A 22959-nucleotide genomic window follows, 5' to 3' on the forward strand; every position below is an offset into this window, starting at 1 on the left:
CAAACTAAAATATACAGTAGTAAATCAGCACCTCTAAAGGATCTCTGCTCAGGACTGCTCAGTAAGGGCTGCTTGATCTTGGAAAATGTATCTCACCTCTTCAAGAATCACAGAATTGTTAAGGTAGGAAAAGACCTCTAAGGTCATTGAGTCCAACATTAACCCAGCCACTGCCAAGCCCACCACTAAACCATGTTCCAAGTGCCGCATCTACACATCTTTTACATACATCCAGGAATGATGACTCCACCAGTTCCCTGAGCAGCCCATTCCAGTGCCTGACCCCCTTTTCAGTAAGAGATGTTCCCTAATATCCAGTGTAAACCTCCCCTGGCATGACTTGAGGCTGTTTCCTCTTGTCCTGTTTGCTTTCTAATTGGGAGAAGAGACCAACCCCCACGTGGCCGCAACCTCCTTTAAGGGAGCTGTAGAGAGTGATAAGGTCTCCCCTGATCCTCCTTTTCTCCGGACTAAACATCCTCAGCCGCTCCTCACTAGACTTGTGCTCCAGACTCTTCCCCAGCTCCATTGTCCTTATCTGGACAAGCTCTAGCACCTCACTGTCCTTCCTGAATGGAGGGGGCGGAACCGAACACAGGATTTGGGGTGCAGCTTCACTGGTGCTGAGTACAGGGGGACAATCATGGCCCTGGTCCTGCTGGCTGGTCCAGCTGATCCAGGTCAGGATGCCATCGGCCTTCTTGGCCACCTGGGCACAGCTGGCTCATGCTCAGCTGCTGTTGACCAGCACCCCCTGGTCCTTTTCCACTGGGCAGTTTTCCAGCCACTCTGCCCCAGCCTGTGTTGCTGCCTGCAGTTGTTGCAGCCCAAGAGCAGGACCTGGGACTTGGCCTTGTTGAACCTCACATGATTGGCCTTGGCCCATTGATCCAGCCTGTCCAGGTCCCTCTGCAGTGTCCTCCTACCCTTCATCAGATCAACGTTCTCACCTAGGTTGGTGTTGTCTGCAAAATGACTAAGGGTGGACTTGATCCCTTTGTCTAGATCATTTATAAAGATATTCAAATATCTTTATTTAACCCAAATACTGAGCCCTGGGGAACCCCCAGTAGTAACTGGCCTCCAGCTGGATTTAGCTCCATTCACCACCACTCTTTGGGTTTGGCACCCAGCTGTTTTTAACCCAGCAAAGAGTACACTGTCCTAGCCATGAGCAGCCCATTTCTCCAGGAGAATGCTGTGGGAAACAGTGTCAAAGGCTTTACTGAAGTCCGTGTAAGCAACATCCACAGCCTTTCCTTCACCAACCTTATGCCTCCATTTCCTTTGTCTAAAGACAAAGTTTGTGGTCTGTAAAGCTCCCTCCTTTTATAGGAGTGGAGTAGTGTTTCCAGCAGTGATGAGCGAGAAAAGGAAGACTGGAAATAAAGCTGATTGTACTAGCAAGGGAGAGAAAGAATGACCAGGATAACAAATCCCTGAGCACAAGGGATGCACAGATGGGAGAATGAAGGGGTAAAAGAGTACAGTATAGTGGTCTCCAGACCATATGGTCACTTGGGGTGAGCCCCCCAAATGTTCAGCATGACCAGCTTTGGGGCTGTGAGGGCAGGGGCTGGGCTGCTCCTGCTCTCCCCAAATGAAGGACACCTATCCCTGGGCTGCAGACATCACCTCCAGTGTTCCTCACAGCTAAGGAAGCAAGAGGCAAAGTGACAGAAAAGAGGAGAGTGTAGCAGATAGCGTTAGAAGCTGTAAGAAAGAGTTTCACAAAAGGACAAATGGAAGAGAAGCGGGGAAGAGGAGTAAGGAATAACACAATCTTATCAAGCAAGCTAAACAAGCCTTTTTAATGTCACTTCCTCCTCTGAGCATCCATAGACTAAACAGAATAGGGCAGGAAAAAGCTCCCTAAAAGAGGAGATAGAGGGGAAAAGGATGCTTTGTGCAACTTTATGCTGTTCAAAGGAAATAGAAATTCTGGGTTAAAAATCAAGTCTATTGCAAAAGAGATACTTAGATTAATTTATCTATAATTTACAGAAAAAAATAAATTGGCAGTTTGCTTATTGCATTTTGTGAGGAACGTGCACAACTGTCAGGCTAATGTAAAAATGGCATTTCAGTAATAATTATGGATATCTTGCTTCAGCCTCATTTAGAAATGTGTAATTGAAGTGATAGATGTAGTGCTTATAAATAGTTTAGGTTTCCTAATGTAATAATGAGCAGTTCTCTCATTCTCTCTAGTTTTTTTCCTTTCCTACATGTTTTTGCTTCTGAAACTTTTTTTTTTTAATGGCTCATTTCCCTTCCCTGCTGCTGACCAAGAGCATTCACAGGGGCGTGCTTTGACACACTTTTATGGTCTCGTGCCCTGGGAGCCCTGTCCCTGTCCCTGTCCCTGTCCCTGTCCCTGTCCCTGTCCCTGTTGCTGTGAGTCCTGGGCAGGTGTACACAAACAACACTGAGTTGTAACAGGCTGGGGAAGGCGGGTGGGTGGAAATGCAGCTGGTTGAGGGGCTCCTCACTGGTAGTGAACCAGCAGGAGGGAATGAAGACTGGGGAGAGAGAGAGAAAGGGCTGGGAGAGGCAATGCAGTGTGTCATGGATTAGGAAAATTAGTGTAGCAAATCTCAATAGTGAGAGATAGAAGACAGTGGTGATAAATGGCACAAGAGATGAGAAATAAAGGGGTAATCACGTCGTGTACTCTTTAAGTGCTAATGAAGTCCAGGGAAGGAGGATGAGCGAGGAATGAGAAACTATGGGTGCAGTACATATGGGTACAGTACATATGGGTACTCCCAGGCAAAAGATCCTCTTCAGACAGATGACTTCCCATGTGCAAATTCTGCCACTCAGCTCTCCCCAAATTTTAGGAAACTCCAAGTTCTTTGCACTTGTAAAGTAAGGATAAATGAATACTGAAGGAATGCGAGACCAGCTGAAGGAAGAAGGCATGATACAGGTTGGGGAACTGCTAGAAAAGACTGCTTTGGGGGCTGTCCCCAGCATTACGTAAAGGACTGTCTGGACCTCTAATATCTGAAGATTTTTTTAGTGTTTTCCTAGGGTTTAAGGGTAACTGGTGTCTCTTTTCACATGCTTTATGATCTACCAAGGAAGCTCTTCTAACATCTATGAGGCAATGACTACTAGCCAGGTATCCATAACCTCTAGTACTGATACTGCAAAATGTTCTTAAAAAAATTCTGGGGACTTCTGCCCAAAAACAAGTTTCTTTGCTCTCAGTGAATTCTGATGGAGTGTTGCCACTTAGTGGTCTTTTATCTTACAAAATCTTCTCGCCACTTGCATCTTTCATTTGTGTTCTTGTGCATAGGCAGGGTAGGTGTGAATTGTTGTTATGTGCTTTTTATTTTATCTGAACAAATGTAAACAGCATCCAAACATTAAACTGAAGTACAGAATGAAGCTGAACAAGCTCATAATGGCTGGAAAGGAACATTTGTCTTTGTTTGTAGTGAAGTGGTTTGAGGTGCAATCTTCGTGTGGCAATGGCTTCCTGCATTATGTCTGCAAGGAGGACGAAAGATTATCTTCAGAAGTAGGGACAAAGTACATGCAGCATAACACCAATGCATTTCCATTTTTTGATGTTGAAATCATTTGTCAGTGTGATTTTTGCTCTTCCTTGTCATTGGTGGGGAATGTTTCCAAATATTGGCAGTGTCTTAAATTCTTTGCTTTGAACTGCAAAACTAGTAACCTCTCGGAGCCAAAATCAAGCATTAGTTTAGAGGTCTCTTAGTGAAATATTGAACATGACCCAACACAGAGAATGAGGCAGGCTCAGGGTAGTCAGTAAAAGCAGTGTTTCATGTGTAGTAGATCCTATGATATATGAAAAAAGTTGTTCTAAAATATATTTTCTTCTTAATTGCAAAATTGCAGAGAAAAACTTAGAGTCAATAGGATTCGAGTTGTTTTCTGTGATGCCTTTTGTTGGATTGGTTTTCACCTACAGGCTTATTGCTTAGTAACTCTGTGTGTGGACACACCAGGATCGGGCATCTGGTACAACCTCTTTTTGCTCTCACAGAAGAAAATGGAAATGAAAATTTCCATTGAAAGTTTGATTGAAGCCGAATTGCCTTTAGAAGGCAGGGGCAAAAAGGAGGTTGGGGAAGAGAGGTTGTTTTTTTAATGGGTAGATAGCTCATTTATGTGGGGTAGAACAAATAAAGTTGGGACACAGGTCAGCATTTGAGATCCAAGTACGGCTGCACTTATCTTAGTACAGTAAATGTGGAAAGTAGGACTTTGTTTCCTCAAGATGTGAAGAACATCCCCTTCTCCTCGCTTCAGAGCAAGCTGAATAGTTTTCCCTATGCATCAATTCCCCAGACTGAAGTTGTCAAAGAGAGGCTATAGGTGGGAAAGGAGGGTAGAATAGAGCATTTAAAATAGGAGGAAACTGAAAATGTAAGCTTGAGAGGCAGATGCCTGCCCATAAGGACATGGTAATGTTGCAGGGTGGGAAGCTCCCTTAGTGCTGGTGCGTGACTAGCCAGCTTGTAGCCATGACACCTGTGTGTCACCCTGATGAAGGATGGATACCTGCAAATGATGGGTCCATGATAATGTGGGATTTAGGGTTTTTTGGAATTTTTTGCCTTTTTTTGTTGTTTTTAAACACACAAGAAGAAGAATACTTCTATGGGATGGCTACCACATCCCTCCTGTCTGGGTTATGTGCAAGGCCCTCTGTAGAATAATGAGAGACCTTTTATGTATCCTGTTACAGTTTTCCTTTCATTCAGTGAGCAGAGCTGGTTATTTAATTTCAGTGTCTACTAAAGCAATCTCCAAAAGCAGTTAAAATAAAACTCATTACAGTGTGTATGTGGTATGGTATGTTTAGAATCCTGAGAATGTGCTGCAATAAAACTTTTGCTAGCTTTCCCTCTCCATGGCAGCAGATAACAAAATTTCCACTGTGTCTAGAAACTGAAAAGATGAATCCCCCCAGACTGGGGACAATTGTTTCTTTGTCTGCTGAGCAGTAGTTATTTATTTGTGAGGAAACCCAGAAGTCATCTCCAAAGGTGAAATCTGTATTTCTTGAAGATGAAAATAAGCATTCTGTGACTGATAAACAGCTGAGTTTTCTGCAAATGTGGATTTATAGTTTTCCCCACCCTTTATTTTACCACATGGTTCTTCTGAGCGACGTGGAAATACCTTTAACTCCTTTTATTCCTGGGATGCACTGTCCTTCACAGAGGTTGGGCTGGTGTTTGTATAAAGCTGCTTATGCTGGGAAATCTTGCCTAGTGTGGCGTGGCCATGGCTGAGATAGCACAGGCCTTATTAATACTTAACATTGAGTAAACAAGGCAGCTCATATCCATTGTTACTACTTACATCCAAAGGTAGTGCAGCATCCTCAGCTGACGAAGGTCAGGTGAAAAACAGGTTTGCTCTCTGTGAGAGGGACTTTTTTTTCTGTAAAAGGTGCAGAAACTATGTTTCCCAGCTCTTGAGGGTTACGCTGCAGAGAGGCTGTATATAAATATTGGACAAAGTGGGAACCCCCTGTGCCACAGTGCATCCCGGATGCTAGCAACCGGAGGTATTTGGAAGGGGCAGAAGAGGTAAGGGATGGCCTGGCTTGGTTTGACTGGAATATTGTTTGGTTTATTGTTAGAGTGCTGTTGTTTCTTTATGGGTCATTCATTTTCCCAGTGCATGATAATCTTTGTTTTGTTACCTCATGGATAAGGTTGCTGCACTTTGCCATCACTTGCCTCCTAGAAATGTCAGCTTTTGTTGTCACACTTGGAGAGCTTGTGACAGCTGTTTCAAAAAGAATTTTGCTGAATAAATTCACAGCCACATTAAGTATCCGTAGTGAAGCACCTGGGATTGAGGGTTTTTTTAATTACTTGTTTGAGCACATTGAAAGACATACCTCTCTAGTGCTGCTGGTTTTCTGTTAGAAATCCAGTCTTGCCCTGTAGAATCTGTTAAAAATACAAAGTAGCTGTTCCCCCTTCCTCGCCTAACTCTAAAAGAAACCTCTAAAAGAAACCGCATGCCAGTGTCACAAGTAGAGGCATTGTCCTGGCTATGGGGCAGACAAGAAAGAGAAAAATGTTTAACAGAGTCCCATCCCCAAGGCTGTTTTATAGAAATTATTCCTCTGTTGTAAACCTCCATCTTCATGGAATAAAAGTTTGATGTATGCAGAAGGACAATGCTTGGGTTAGGGTGGCACTCAGACCAGTTGGGGTTGATAACTAAAACCAAAATGCAGTAACCTGAGGTCTGCTCTTGGCACCATGGATCAGAAATACCAGAGAATCTACTTGCATATCCTTTTTGAGCTGTAACACCTCACAGCACCTGCAGTAGCGCAGGAAACATTTTGCTGAGTGTATTGTATTAATCTCAAAATGCCCTGGGGGTGGATTGTATCCATGAAGTTGTATCCAAATGACGTCTGTGCAGCCACCAGACATAAGTAGCAAACCACTCTTGTTGCCTTTGTATCAAAATAAGCCTCCAAAACAACTTGGCACCTTACTAGATTTTCGAGTTGTGGACTTTATTAACAAGTGATGATAACCAGATAAGCAGGCTCCACCTGGGCAGCTAACACAGGTGTCACCACATCGTTCTCCCAGTGGCCTCCCTCCAGTGCAGAGTGGCTATGAGCACCTGTACATTGGCCAGGGCTGAAGTTTTGCCCATTGCTGAAATGTTGCTGCCTGTTGTCAGCTGCTTACTGTGTATCTGAAGTGGGAAAAAGCCTCTTGCTGGAAGTGTTTAGCACCTACTTTTACAGATATCTGGCTTCTTCCAACCTTTAGGCCTATCCAGGGGAAAGGGTGACTGGTAATAAGCATGCAAGATCCAGTCTCAGTCTAGCAGAACTTTAGGACCTTTGAGATAAAGGATACTATATGTGATTGTTACAAACGATTTGTTTGAGTTCTGCACAAAGGCAGCTAAATCAACAGAGAGACCAGGAGGTGATCCAGGCTGGCTTGCAGGTTTTCAGAACGCTGTTTTCCATGCTTTCCAGCATAACTGAAAAAGTGTTCTCTAGCTTGTGGCTATGCACATAATCTTCCAAATGTGAAAGGAATCTAAATTGGCACAGAGCAACTTGTCAGAATCAGCACCCAGTCTGCAGCAGGAGCTTGGGAGGGATGTGAACCGCCTTTGTTCTTTGCAGTGGGGGTGTTAACGCTAAAGTCTATGATAATGTACTTGCCAGCATTGTTAATTATTCTGCTGGAAGGAAGGAGTTGGAGAGTCTGCACAATTTGCTGTCACTAAGGGGCTTGTTTTGGCATTTCAGTTTGGCATCTCAAATAGGGCGTGTCTGGGAGAGTCCTGTTCTCTTGGGGGGTATGTGGGGCTGTGGAAGGGGCTCTTTTCACCCACTGATTTGTGTCTTCATTCCTCCTTGATACGAATAGGATTCTTCTGGAAACTTGGATGAGCAAGCTCTCAATGCTTATGGTCTTAAAGAAATTATTTTTTTCCAGTTGATCCTCATGACTGTGAAGCTCATTAACCTGAATGGCTCAATTAGCCAAATGCTAACATGCTGCCAGCACTTACTGCTACTGTCACTGATGCCACTTCAAAAATGTTATGTTTCATGCATCTGCTTTAAATGTGCCGCTTCTGTTTTTCTCTGGGGGAAAAGATCAAGCATATGCACTAAAAATATAGATATATATCTTTGCAGTAGTAACTGAGATAGTACTAAGTAGTACCTGCCATAATATGAACTTGTTCAATAGCTTGAACAGCAATCTGTTTCTGACGTATCTGGAGTAAGAAACTTTGACTGTAGTGAGAGGGTTACTGCAATTAGCAGAATGAAATACATGTGCTTCTCTTTGGCATTGTGTTAATGAATTTTAGTTTTACTTGAATATTTTAAAGCACATTTTTAAATAGCTGTATAGAGGTCAAACTTGTTGGTTTCAGTCATTTTTTGTCTGTTGTGTGTTGCCATTTAGACTCTCAGATGAGATGTTATGTCTTGTTTACATCACAGTGCCCATGCTCAGGACAGTGCAAACACGTCAGTTCAGGGCAGTGATAAAAGAAAGCCTGATTTTGGGCATAGTGCATGACTGTACAGGCTGAATGTGCACAGTACATTGATGTGGGGTCTGATCAAAACAGGCCTTACTTTTATCCAGTTTCACAACATGATTTTAATGATGGGGGTCTTGCCAATAATTATTGTTGGGTAACTGCCTGAAGCATTAATTTCTTTAGCTTATGCAGTGAAGCTGTAAAATGAGCATAATCAGACAGACTAGCTTGTGTTTCATGTTTCCAAAGACATGGTGTATAATTCGGGTGTTTGATGTGATTTCTCCATACCTGACCAACAAGACAGAATGCATATGGTTTGTTTGGATTAGCTTTTCCTCTCTTTTTCTTAAAAGAATAAATAAATCTACTCCCTTTTTGTACCTCAGGGCGATTCTGTGTTACCAGCCTCTTTCCCAAGTGTTCCAGGATCTCTCTCAATGCAAGCTTTTGTTTCAGAAAGTAAAATAAAAACAGGAAAGGATGTTTATATTCCTTGGGTTATGAAAATAAGAATCCAACTATCAGTTGGTACACTGGCTGATTCTTCCAAATATTCAGTGTGAGCCTTCCCAAGTAGCAGAAGTCTTATTGTATAAAACACCATCCTGTGTAAAATGAAGCTCTTGAGGGCAGAGGAAGATGATTTACTGCGAAAGTTGTTGTCCGTTTGCATTCATCTGTCTCTAGAAATGGTGGTGCTGGATGAGCCTCTGCTTTTGCCTACCTCGGCTTTGCTGAAGCTTTGCCAACTCTTTTGAAGCCTGACACTGCTCCCACTGTTTCCTGTGGGGAAGACAAAACATGAAGGCATTTGATGTAGCCAACAAGCTTACTCTCCTTTTTTCAGGTAAACAAAGCTAACTATCTGAGAGCCTTGCCCAAGAGGTGCATTGTCAGGTAGTTTAAGAAGTAATCAGGTTTGTGTGTGTTAAAGCTCCTGCAGTATGTGCTGTAGCAATGATCAGGAGCAGCCAGCCAGACCAGTGTTAGGTGGTACCAGCCACAAAGGGAAGGACCCGACCCTGCCAGTCAGAGCTGAGTAGTGCAGGAAGGGCAAAGCTGTCTTTGCGCTCTGAATTTCCAAGTCTGCAGTAGCAGTTGCAAGTAATATTTTTACCTTTAACTTGTCTGGCTCTCTCTTGACCTTCCTCTCTTGATGTGCACTCTTGCTAACCATTTAGTTAGCAAGGGGACTGGGGAAACAACAGCACAGTGGAGGTTAAGGCTTTCCATTCATCCTCAGTCCAGCCATGCTACTCTGTAGAACAGTACATGTGGAACAGCCTACTGGCCTTTTTTACAAGGCCTGTTGCCATTTAAGTTTACCTCCATCCCACGAACCGAGTTCTGGTATTTCTGCACTGCAACACTTTCTCTTAAACAAAGGGTAAAAAATACATTAATGATGTGTCAAAGCATGACACAGATGTCATCTTCCTCATCTGCTTCTTTTACAGGGGATCTCTTATTTGGGCTCTTTATAATACATATAAAGGACAGAAGCAGTGGGAAGGACTTCCATGTGCTTAGCAGTGACTCAAACCTTTGTGCAGGCTGGTGCATTTGCGGGGCAAATATGGTTGGAGTGAAACTTTGTTTCTTACTTGACTTGGTGCTGTGTTTTGTGTTCCAGTCTCAAGTTATCTGTTTTGTGGGGCAGGATGGAATGTAACAGTTCGGCTATGATGGAACTATTAATACCACACCATCTTAACTTCTTGTCAACTCTGCTGTAGGTGATAGAGGGTATGGGTCTCATTTATTTGTTCCACATTGTTTAAAGAAATGAGATGGGGATTTCTTGTTATGTACTTACATTGAAATTTGCTGGTTTGAGGTCCAGAGGACCCACTGATCTCTGAAACACTCATTGTGTATTGCATGTCCCCAGAGAAGGGAGGGCAAAGATGCAGTGCTTGGGTGCAGCACTGCTCTCTGCACAGGGTGTAGCTCCCATTATCTGCTGGAAATGCTGTGAAAAGCCACCAGCTCCTAGCTGGGACACACAGAGCCACTCAGGGCAGGTAGTCCTCTCTTTCCCCCCGGGCCAACTCACCGCTCCATGAAGACTGTCATTAGCCAAAATCTTTAGGAAGGTTGCCTGTGATGTTTTGCACAGATTCCCGCCCCCCACCCAATCCCTTTTGTGATGTGCTGATTCTGAAATGATCCCATCCAGTGCTATTCCTTCGGGGGATGCCCTCAGCGTCAGGCACAGCTCAGGTCTTGCAGTGGGTTTCAGTGAAGAGAGCTGGGTGCTCGTCACCCACAGGATCCCAGGCTAAGTCAAATAGCCATTTCTGTGTGTTTTCCAGTGCATCTCCCCTCACTCAACCTCTCCTTTCCTTGTGCTTTATTTCACCTCACCCAGTAGAGTTACTTATCTAACCAGTTTAGGGGTAGGGAAGATACAGTGCTTTGTATTTTCTGGGAAAAGATGGAGAGAGATGTCTAGAGCTGAGTTCTGAACATTGCATAGAAGTAAAATAAAGGAAGGTAAATGCTCACCTCTCCTCACAAACTTTAGATTATAAACTGAGCTAAAGAAAATTAGTTGATTCCTTGCCTGGTGGCCAGCTCTGATTTGTTGTAAGGCTGCGCACAGAAACATTGCAGCTAAGAGCATGCCAGGCTTTGTTTGCTGGTTGGTTGGATATTTATGTCAGGTTGCCAGGCAAATTCATATACTGCTATGCTGCAGGCAAGGTCTTGGGGGTGGGGGAGATGAGTAAACATCTTAGAAAGATCTAAAGGTGTAGGAAGAGGTTTGGAGGAAAAGAATGAGGAGCTGGGTTTGTAAGTTGTAAAACTTGCATCTATTTTTGTCTTCTGTTGCTGAAGCAGGAGTATCCAGAGCTGAGCTGTTCTGCAGCGCTGCCAGCTTCACATCTGTGCTGCTTTGTACCCTTGCGCCATGAGCAGGCAGCATCTCATGGAAAACTTCACAAAGCAGTTGGTCCCTGAGATGTGATTTGAGTTTGTGTCACTGCCTGGACAAGTGCATGTTTATGGACTCCTGCATGCTCCAAACCTGTAATAGTTTCAGTTAAAGTTTCTTCTGCCAGCACAAACCACAAAAAAGTAATTAAATAGACAATAAATCTCTCTGTGCTACATGAAACAGTTCCCTTTCTCACCCTTAACTGCCTTCTTTCTCCAGCCTCCTCAGGTTCAGACCTGCAGTTTATGATACAGGATGATTTTCTAATCACCATTTGAGTGCCTGGGAAAAGCTGGTGACTCCCTCTGTGTTTGCAAGTGTGTGCTGTGATTTACTGGAAGACAAAGTGTGCAAGCCAAAGCAGTGATGTTCTGAAAGAAAAGTTAAATCAGGAAACAGAAATAAAGGCCCATATCAATCTTTTATATATTTAGTTACCAAACGGCATCTCGTTTGTCAGCAGTACACGTAACAACCGTGAAACAGAGCTGCCCCTCACTTTTAGCTACTGTCTCTGCCAGGGCATTCTGTTCTTGTATTCACTCTCAGAAACAGCTGAAATGATTATAAATATTTTTGAGCAAACAGCAGCTTTTTTTTTTTTTTTTTAGCAAGTATAATTGCTAGATAAACTGTGGGATTGCAAAATGCTGAGGTTTAACGCTTTGCTGGACAAGCTGTGTATGTTTTTGAGACAACCAGCATATGGGAGATTGTCAGCAAACTACTATCAAAGACATTTTTTACTCACAGCAATGGAGAGTTTTGAAAGGGAAATCATGTTAGGTAATCACAGCCTTTGCACATCAGTGAAAGCATGTTTTTCAGTTATTGCTTGAGTCCTTTCTCAGACTTGGTTGAAAATCAGTTTGGTTTCATTCTCTTTTGATTAGGAAATTAGTAATTTGTATTTTCAATCTATCATTACTTTGCTTTCAGAATGTCTTGGGGTGATCTTATGATGTGTATCCCATATTACTGCCTATGCCCAGAAATTAATTTTTGTGCTTTTCTATGCCTCTAAACTGAGCCTGAGGGGGGAAGGAAAAAACTGAGCAAAACTTTTTCAAAGCAGTTTGCATCTTGTTCAAGGTCACACAGAGATAGCAGGGGTTTTTTTCCCCAGCTGCAGCAGGGGAGCGAGGAAGCACCCAGCATGCTGCTTTCCAGTCAGCTTTTGGCCAGTTGTTTCAGTTTCTTGTTCTCTGGAGAGAGACTTAGAGTTGGATTTTGTTTTTCCTTCTCTGGAATTCTGGATTTTCTCTCTTTTCTACTGGGCTGCTTTCAACCTCAGAGCACATCGGGATGACTTTCCATTGGGCACAGAGGGCCTGGCCCTGGCCCAAGCCCCAGTCTGAGGAGACCAAAGGGAGGACTCTAACACTTCCCCAGGTTTTTCCTCCACAGCAAAAAATTTTATTATTTAGCATTATTTTCCTTTTTCCGTGTGTTTGGTATATAAATAGTTTTATCTCCACTTTCTTTCGAGGAAAATTTATTTTTTCCCGAACCTGGGGGGGGGGGAGGGGAGGGGGGGGGGGGGGAAGGGGTGGTTGTGCCTTCTCTCAGAGGATATATTTCTAAATTTGGCCAAACCAGAACAAATTTAGTGGCGCCCAACTGCATGGCTCGAAGGAAATTGAAAAAAACCTGTGCTAATTACATTTTGGTTTGAATTTACTTATTCTGTGTTGGGGTAAAGTAGTCACCATGCTGGTTGAGTTCATAATGTCTCTCTGGCTCGATGTACTCATGTCTTTCTGGTCCTTAGGCTTCATTGAGGTACTAGTGTTTTTTTGGTCCCTGGGGTTGTTTGCCTATCCACAACTTGCTCCAATCTTGTCCCTGATATGTAAATTTTACAGAGCAGGGAGATGAATTCGGATTTCTATTTTGCTGTGCTCGGTAATAATGATTTATAAGAACTTGGCAGAGGTACAGGCAGCTGTTCGAGGTATGTATGATAAGTGGTTTCTCCGTCCTAACCCCAGTCCTAGCTTCGGTAGTCTGTTTTGGGAATTTATTAGTAATTGCACCCAGATTGTTAGAGGAGGAGGAGACGGGGTTTCCCTTCTCTTTAAATTTGGTAGGTTATCTTTTGAGAGTGTTCAGTTTGCCCTGGATGTTAAAGAGACCACCTTCCTGGTATTTCTGGTATTTTATCTGGTAAGCTTCCTCTATGTGGTTCGCAGCTTGTCTAGAATGAGAGCTCAGATTTCCCAGGCAACTGCCGAGACACCTGACCCAGAGGTGGAACATCCTGAGTAGTGTGGGGAATGGGAGGATATGGGCCAAATCTTGAAGAAATTCTCTGACCCAATGGTTTGGAATGTTCCCCCTGAACAAGTTCAGAAACCAGCTGAGGTGGCAAAATATCTGAAAGAGAAATACAATGACAATTCCAATGAGAACAAGCTCCTTGCAATATGTTGGGCTTTGGCATATGCCTATCGCACACTGCAGCAGGTAAAGGTAGAAAGGCAGGAAGATAAATCAGCAAAGCTTGCAGACACCCCAGTCACTCAGGCTGCAGATAATCCAGACAGCAAGCCCAAACCAGATGGAGAGTCTAAGCCACTGACAGTGGCTCCTGTCACGAGGAAAAAACACACAACCAAAACTGATTGCCCAGTGAAAGATGAGGATAATGCAGGGGAAGGAACCTCAAAAGATGCAGGGGAAGGAACCTCGAAACCACCAACTGACTCAGGCACAGAAACCATTACTGAGTCCATGTCCATAAAGGACCTTCACAGCCTAAGAAAGGATTACACCCGACGGTCTGATGAATCCATGATAGGATGGTAGGATGGTCCGTATTTAGGATGCAGCAGGTGATGATGTGATGCTGGACGGTGCTGAAGCGAGGCATTTGGGATCCCTGTCATGTGATCCAGTTATCGACCAAGCGATGATAAGGGGGGCTGACTCTGCCAGTCTCTGGAGACGGGTCTTGATAGGCGTAATTGAAGGATATATGTGCGGAGATGATCTCTACATGCAGCAAACCCCGTGGAAGACCATAGAACAAGGGATCCAACGCCTGAGAGAACTAGGGGTGGTAGAAGTTGTCTTCACAAATGACCCAGGATTGAGGAGTCCAGACCGGGCCAGAGTTATTCCATATATGTGGTGAAAACTTATACAACTTGGGCCACAAGAATACGCTTCTGCTTTAGCAATAATGAAACCGGACTACGGTGCGAATGAGACCATGCGGGATATGGCAGTGAAGCTCCGAGCATATGCAGACTCTGTGCATGGCCCAACACATGCAAGAATCACAGCTGTGGAAACACGTATGCAGAAAATGGAAGATAAGATGGAGAAGAATCACCAGGAGATTAAAGAGTGCCTCCTCCGCGGACGTTCCCCAGAGAGAAGGAACATCCCACGAAGTGAGCTGTGGAAATTTCTGTGTGACAGTGGGGAAGACATGAAGAGGTGGGGTGGACAACCCACTTCTGCTCTGGCAGCACGAGTGCGTGAATTGAAGGAGCGCAAGTTTCAGAAAGGAAGCTCTACCAAAAAGGAAGTAGCTCCAGTTGCCTGTAGCCAAACTGCCGGAAATGATGGAAAAGATGATGGCGTGTCCGATTCCCATGAAGGAACCTCTAAGATGCAGGACCAGGGAAAGAAGAATAACCAGGCATAGAGGGGCCCTGCCTCTAGCCAGGTGGAGGTCAGGGAAAACCGTGTTTTTTGGACTGTGTGGGTTCGTTGGCCTGGTACATCAGAACCACAAAAATATGATGCCTTGGTTGACACTGGTGCGCAGTGCACAATAATTCCATCGCAGCATGTGGGGGTAGAATCTGTTTCTATTTCTGGTGTAACAGGTGGATCACAAAATTTGACTTTGGTGGAAGCTGAGGTGAGCCTGACTGGAAATAAGTGGAAGAAACATCTCATTGTGACTGGCCCAGAGGCCCCGTGCATTTTGGGCATCGATTTCCTCCAGAACGGGTATTTCAGAGACCCAAAGGGACTCAGGAGGGCTTTTGGAATAGCTGCTGTGGAGACAGAGGGCATTAAGCAATTGAACACCCTGCCTGGACTATAAGAGAACCCGTCTGCAGTAGGCCTTCTGAAGGTGGAAGAGCAAAGAGTACCAATTGCTACCTCAACAGTGCATCGCCGACAGTACCGAACAACTCGAGATGCTGTGATTCCCATCCACAAGATGATCCGTGAGCTGGAGAGCCAAGGGGTGGTCAGCAAGACCCATTTGGCCTGTGCGCAAATCTGAAGGAGAATGGAGATTGACTGTGGACTATTGTGGCTTGAATGAAGTGACTCCACCATTGAGTGCTGCTGCGCCGGACATGTTGGAGCTCCAGTATGAGCTGGAGTCCAAAGCAGCGAAGTGGTACATCACTATTGACATTGCCAATGCATTTTTCTCCATTCCTTTGGCAGCAGAGTGCAGGCCTCAGTTTGCCTTCACCTGGAGGGGCGCGCAGTACACCTGGAACCGACTGCCCCAGGGGTGGAAGCACAGTCCCACCATCTGCCATGGGCTGATCCAAACTGCATTGGAAAAGGGTGAGCCTCCAGAACATCTGCAGTACATTGATGACATCATTGTGTGGGGGAACACTGCAACAGAAGTGTTTTGAGAGAGGAGAGAAAGTTATCTGGATTCTCCTAGAAGCTGGTTTTGCCGTCAAGAAGAGCAAAGTCAAGGGACCTGCTCAAGAGATCCAGTTCCTGGGAGTGAAATGGCAAGATGGACGGCATCAGATTCCCACTGAGGTCATCAATAAGATCACAGCAATGTCTCCACCAACCAACAAGAAGGAAACACAAGCTTTCCTAGGTGCCATAGGCTTTTGGAGGATGCAGATTCCCGAGTACAGCCAGATTGTGAGTCCTCTTTACCTGGTTACCCGCAGGAAGAACAATTTCCACTGGGGCCCTGAACAGCAACAAGCTTTTGCCCAAATCAAGCAGGAAATTGCTCACGCCGTAGCCCTTGGCCCAGTCAGGAAAGGACCAGAGGTGAAGAACATGCTCTACTCTGCAGCTGGGAGCCATGGTCTGTCCTGGAGGAAGAAGGTGTCTGGTGAGACTTGAGGTCGACCACTGGGATTCTGGAGCCAAAGCTACAGAGGGTCTGAAGCCAACTACACCCCAACAGAGAAGGAAATCTTAGCAGTTTATGAAGGAATCCAAGCCGCCTCAGAGGTAATTGGCACAGAAGCACAACTCCTCCTGGCACCCGGACTAACGGTGCTGGGGTGGATGTTCAAAGCAGAGGTTCCCTGTACCCACAACGCCACCAATGCCACATGGAGCAAATGGATTGCTCTCATCACACAGCGCGCCTGTATCGGAAAACTGAATCGCCCTGGGATTTTGGAAATAATCACAAACTGGCCTGAAGGTGAAAACTTTGGTCTCGCTGATGAAGAAGAACAAGTGACACGCGCTGAAGAAGCTCCACCGTACAACCAACTGCCATCAGAAGACACACGCTACGCTCTTTTCACCGATGGTTCTTGTCGCATCGTAGGTATGAAACAAAAGTGGAAAGCAGCCATATGGAGTCCCACACGACGGGTTGCAGAAGCTACTGAAGGAGAAGGTGGATCAAGCCAACTCGCTGAACTCAAAGCTGTTCAACTAGCTCTGGATATAGCTGAAAGAGAGAAGTGGCCAAAGCTCTACCTCTACACTGATTCATGGATGGTAGCCAATGCTCTGTTGGGGATGGCTAGAAAAGTGGGAAAAATTAATTGGCAGCATAGGGGAAAACCAATCTGGGCTGCTGATGAGTGGAAAACATCGCTGCCCGAGTAAGAAAGCTGGTTGTGAAAGTCCGCCATGTAGATGCCCATGTCCCCAAGAGTAGGGCTAATGAAGAACACCAAAACAACAAGCAGGTAGATCAGGCTGCAAAGATAGAAGTGTCACAGGTAGACTTGGACTGGAAACACAAAGGAGAGTTGTTCCTAGCTCAATGGGCCCATGATGCCTCAAGTCATCAAGGCAGAGATGGCGCCTATAAGTGGGCACGAGATCGAGGGGTGGATCTAACCATGGACAGTATCTCCCAGGTGATCCATGATTGTGAGACATGAGCTGCGATCAAGCAGGCCAAGCGGGTGAAGCCCCTGTGGTACGGTGGGCGGTGGTCCAAATACAAGTATGGGGAGGCCTGGCAGATTGATTACATCACACTGCCTCAAACCCGCCAAGGCAAGCGCTATGTGCTCACAATGGTAGAAGCCACCACAGGATGGCTGGAGACCTACCCTGTGCCTCACACTACTGCCCGGAACACCATCCTGGGCCTTGAAAAGCAAGTCCTTTGGAGGCATGATACCCCTGAGAGAATCGAGTCTGACAATGGGACTCATTTTAAGAATAGCCTTATTAATACCTGGGCTAGAGAACATGGCATTGAGTGGGTGTACCATATCCCTTACCATGCACCAGCTGCAGGCAAAGTGGAATGGTGTAATGGATTGTTGAAAACCACTTTGAAGGCACTGGGTGGGGGAACTTTCGAAAATTGGGAACAGCATCTAGCAAAGGCCACCTGGTTAGTTAACACCCGAGGTTCCACCAACAGAATCTGAATCCCTGCATACAACAGATGGAGATAAGGTCCCAGTAGTGCATGTCAGAGGTCTGTTAGGAAAGACTGTGTGGATAAATTCTGCCTCGAGTACAGACAAACCCATCCGTGGGGTTGTCTTTGCTCAGGGACCTGGTTGCACATGGTCGGTAATGCAGAAAGATGGAACAGCGCGTTGTGTATCGCAGGGAGATCTGATTGTTGTATGAGAACCACCTGTAGTGTGAAATGCTTGTATACCCTTGCTTGCTGATTGTCACTGTCACTGTTCATATATAGCTGTGTATATATATATATATATATATATATATATGTATTAATGTGTGTGTAGAATTAGAATATCTTAGTTTGGGCATTGAGCCAACAATATGGGATAAGGGGTGGAATGTCTTGGAGTGACCTTATGATGTGTATCCAATATCGCTGCCTATGCCCAGAAATTAATTTTTGTGCTTTTCTATGCCTCTAAACTGAGCCTGAGGGGGGGAAGGAAAAAACTGAGCAAAACTTTTTCAAAGCAGTTTGCATCTTGTTCAAGGTCACACAGAGATAGCAGGGGTTTTTTTCCCCAGCTGCAGCAGGGGAGCGAGGAAGCACCCAGCATGCTGCTTTCCAGTCAGCTTTTGGCCAGTTGTTTCAGTTTCTTGTTCTCTGGAGAGAGACTTAGAGTTGGATTTTGTTTTTCCTTCCCTGGAATTCTGGATTTTCTCTCTTTTCTACTGGGCTGCTTTCAACCTCAGAGCACATCGGGATGACTTTCCATTGGGCACAGAGGGCCTGGCCCTGGCCCAAGCCCCAGTCTGAGGAGACCAAAGGGAGGACTCTAACACTTCCCCAGGTTTTTCCTCCACAGCAAAAAATTTTATTATTTAGCATTATTTTCCTTTTTCCGTGTGTTTGGTAAATAAATAGTTTTATCTCCTTCACTTTCCTTCGAGGAAAATTTATTTTTTCCTGAACCTGGGGGGGGAGGGGGGGGGGAAGGAGTGGTTGTGCCTTCTCTCAGAGGATATATTTCTAAATTTGGCCAAACTGGAACACAGAAAAAGGAAGGGAGTTTATTTGAAAGGTGGGTTGCAAGAGATTCATGTTCTCTGAGTATGTGAGAAACATTCTTTACATTTTGTTTAAAGTTGTGAAATGCAAGGAAGTTGAATCCTTATAGCTATGTAACAGATCCTAGGGCAGGTACATGGAGCTAGTTTGCTTTCAGCAGAAATAAGGCAGTTTCTTGTGTAGGAAGACTAGAGGAGCAGGAATTCTTAGGGAAACAAATTCTGGAAAGAGCCAGCCCAGGAGAGAGGTAGCTCCCAGTTTATTTAGGAAAGCTCATAATGAAATGGAAGATAACAAGTTAGCATGATGTACAATCTGGAGGGATGAACCTGTACTTGAGATTTGACAACACTACTCTTAAAAATATTTATTGCTGCTATTTAAGTAGAGAGTACCAAGAGAAATAATGTTTTATTTCTGTCGGTTGGCCTTCACTATAACATAGAAACAAGTAATTTAAATAGTAAAGGTTCCAGTGACTATTTTGCACATTAATATTCAACTTAGTGCACACCCAGACAATGCTTAAGTGTTCTTCCTTGGCCTTGAGTGGAAGGCTGGGTACATGTAGCCCCTGTGCTGTCACTGTATTTTCCCTGTCCTGCACCTCCAAGCAGTATCTACATGTACCCTTGGATATCTTGGGATGATGTCACTGCTTATGTTCATTGACAAACCAGTTAGGTTAGAAGCAGGATTGTTCTGTATCTGGACAAGATGATTTCTGCTATCTTCAGTCTGAATATATGCAAACTTACAGGTGTATTCTTGCAAAGGAGCAGGTCTGTCCTGGGGCAGTAACTGGATTGTAATTACTCTGCCCTGGATGTATGAACAGACTGGGGAATGAGAGGCTGGAGAGCAGCGCTGTGCAATATGAAGCTATGTGTTTCCTTGTGGTTTCCCAGCAGTAGTCCAGTAACATAACAGGTTTGATTTCCTGGGGGTCCTGGCTGATGGAAAGTTGAATGTGAGTCAGCGGTGCCCTGGCAGCCAAGAGGGCCAGCTGTGTCCTGGGGGCATCAGGCACAGCATCGACAGCTGGGCAAGAGAGGGGATTGTCCCGCTCTGCTCTGCACTGGGGCGGCCTCACCTCCAGTGCTGGGAGCAGTTTTGGGTGCCACAATATAAAAAAGACATTAAGCCATTGGAGAGGGTCCAAAGGAGGGCCACGAGGATGGTGAAGGGCCTTGAGGGAAAGGTCTGTGAGGAGTGGCTGAGGTCACTTGGTCTGTTCAGCCTGGAGAAGACGGAGGGGAGACCTCATTGCAGTTATAACTTCATCAGGAGGGAAAGTGGAGGGGCAGGCACTGATCTCTTCACTCTCCTGACCAGTGACAGGACCCAAAGGAATTGCATGAAATTCTGTCAGGGGAGGTTTAGGTATCGGGCCAAGGTTCTTCACCCAAAGCAGTTGAGCAGGTTGAACAGGCTCCCCAGGGAGGTGTCACAGCACCAAGCCTGACAGAGTTCAAGAAGTGTTTGTACAGTGCTCTCAGGCACAGGGTGGGATTCTTGGGGTGTCCTGTGCAGGGCCAGGACTTGTACTCAATGACCCTGATGGATCCCTTCCAACTCAGCATATTCCATGATTCTGTGATAAAAATTCCATCAGTGCAGTAACAGGTATGCATGTCAAAGGGCAAAATTTGTCTTTAAAGGCTTTTTTGTTTTCCTTTCTTCTTTTCTTTTTATTTCTTTCCTGTTGAAGGTAGTGGTAAAAATCTTCATTGGAAACAGTGTCTCCTTTATTTTAAGCTACTGATGAAATAAAATAGTATTTTTCTTGTGACCTGAAAGTGGGCATTGATAAAATTGTACGTATTAGTTGCTTTTAATGGCTTTATACTTTTGGACAATTTTTCTTTCCTTTTCTTTGTTCTTCCTCATTACTAAGGACTAAACAAAATATTTTGCTTTACTGGCAGAGCTTTCTGATCCTGCAGTATTTCTTTTGCAAGGAGACTTGCTTTGTAGCTGTTAGGCATAGGGCAGCATTAGTCAATCACAAATAAGTTTGCTTCCCATAGTTCCATTTGAGCCCAGAACAGAAAGCAGTCAGTATGGGTCAAGATCAAGAAGTGGAGAAATCAGAAATTGTGCCATTTCCCAGATCCAGATGAAAGCATTGTCAGAGGCCAAGGCGAGATATTATTTGATGGTACAGCCAAGTGCCAGGGAGTTCCCATGGGGAAGAGATGGGGTCAGAGACAGGTGATAGGGAGAGCATCCGGAGTGCTACTGCAGCAGGAACAGGGCAGTCCCTTCCCTCAGACACCCAGCTGAGCCAGGCACTTGGGCACAGAACCTGCCAAGGTGCTTTGTGAACGCAAACCTGCCAGCAGTGCTGTGGTTTAAGCCCAGCGTGTCTGAGGCTAAAAGGCTGAAAGTGAGCTTCTGGTGTATAACCTTCCATTTGAAACAACTGTGTGTGGCAAAAGTATTCTGAAGCCTTAGATCCCATAACTCTAAATGCAGAGCTTGGGGTTGCTCCCTACAATTACCTGAGATTGTAATTTTTTTATTTACTGTAATTTTTTAAATGCTTTCCAGGAAAAAACCTTAGAAACCAAGAGTTGACTAGTTGAATTTTAAAATATGAAGCTATGTCTTTCCATGTGGTTTCCCAGCAGTAGTCCAGTAACGTAAAGCCCCTGCCTCAGTTTTACATGATGGAATCAGCGGTCTCTCACACTCCCACTTCCCAGATAGGCAAAGGATTTATTAAAACTCTAGCTACCTCCTTGGCTGCTTCAAGTCTGTTCTTCTTGTCACAGTTCTGCTTAATATGTTGGCATTATTAAAAATCTAAACAAGGTTGCTCCTTGGTGTGACTGCAAGTTCCTCCATCTGGTTTTGAGCTTTTGCTGTCTGTCCTCTCTCACAAATGTGAGTCTCGCAATCATAAAGAACAAAACTCTCACAAGAAAGGCAAAATTCAGCAAGGAAGTGACTCTTCAACTACTGAAAACAGGACAAAGTGAACCGTTCTTAATTTGGTTTTGGGGAAGAAGAAAAAATTTTTTCTGGATACTCTTTTTTTCAGGTCAGTAAGACATTTTGTCAGGCTTTCTATGTACATAGGCAAAGAGATTCCTAAGAGTCTCCCTAAATGAAACACTGCATCATCTGAAGGCACTGGTCTTGGACAGGGACGTCTGATAGTGCAAATTTGTGTTGGAGCAAATTTCATCTTCATTTAGGTAAAGGATAGATCCCTCATGTTTGAAGGAGTAAATCTAGTAAAACATTCCAAAATAAATAACACTGCAGTTACTCTTAGGTATGGGCTTCATTTTGGATTCCCTCTCTTAGTCCCTTCTTGATGGTAAACAAAAAAACCAACTCTGAGTCCAGAGCTACAAAGGAGGCTACTATCACCTAAAGCTGCTTCAGTCCTGCTTGCTTTCTTAGTAGTCCTCATCTGGGGTCCTCTCCTCTCTCTTATGAGTTACCTGCCAGAGGGTTAGCTGGTCTCTGGTCTTTAGTAGAAACACCTGGTTCAGCACAGCTGTAACTCTTCAAGGTCGAGGCTGCCTGCAGCCCATTCTTGTTCTCCTACACCTTCTAGCACAGCCTTCCAAGAGGCAGACGAGAGGATGTTCCCACCACAGTACTGAAGGGACTGCTAGGCATCTGGGCCAGGCAGCTGTATGAAGTTACTTAAAAATCCATTGCAGAAACAACTGTATATTAAAAAAAAAAAAAAAAAAAAAAGGCAAAAAAAGCATGTGGCTCGTACAATTTTACAGCTCAGGTATCAGGAGGTGCAGGTTTATGTTCAGAGATCAGTGCAGGACAAGTGGAATCTATCTGGAGAGTAAAGCCACCTTTTAGGCAGGTGTACCTGCAGAGTTGTATAAAAGGCCCTGGTTAAGCCTGGAATTCAAATTGTTCTTTGCAGATAGTTTAAGCAGTGGATGAAGGTTAGATGTGAATTCTCAGCCCCTCCTCTCATTAAGGCAGACCGATTTACTGCATTTTGAATTTGTGTCCATCCGAGAAGGTAAAGTTTTACTGGACTTTCAATTTGTCTCCATCCCAGGGCTCATAGGATGCCTCTTCCCTCCTTCTCATTCCTTCCGGTATCAGAGATGTTGAGGAAATATTACAGAATCAGAGTGGTTTGGGTTGGAAGGGATCATGAAGATCACCTTGTTCTAACCCCCCTGTCAAGGGCAGGGAGGGACACCTTCCATTACAACAGGTTGCTCAAAGCGCCATCCAGCCTGGACTTGAATACTTCCAGGGGTGGATGTGGCATCCCCAGCTGCTCTGGGAAACCTGTTCCAGTGCCTCACCACCCTCACAGCAAAGAATTTCTTCC

The 22959-nt window shown here is 44.7% G+C and overlaps 1 protein-coding gene and 1 long non-coding RNA gene across 3 annotated transcripts in view; both read left to right on the plus strand.

Moving 5' to 3' along the window:
* MAML3 (mastermind like transcriptional coactivator 3) overlaps nt 1-22959 on the plus strand; it is a 267881-nt gene that overhangs the window by 84194 nt on the left and 160728 nt on the right. The window lies entirely within an intron of this gene.
* On the plus strand, nt 217-15685 carry LOC125326103. Its single transcript, XR_007203682.1, has 3 exons — nt 217-358; nt 12341-12345; nt 15675-15685. It is a non-coding gene; the product is annotated as an uncharacterized LOC125326103 (long non-coding RNA).

The sequence above is a fragment of the Corvus hawaiiensis genome, chromosome 5, assembly GCF_020740725.1.
Source record: "Corvus hawaiiensis isolate bCorHaw1 chromosome 5, bCorHaw1.pri.cur, whole genome shotgun sequence".
Classification (NCBI taxonomy): Eukaryota; Metazoa; Chordata; class Aves; order Passeriformes; family Corvidae; genus Corvus; species Corvus hawaiiensis.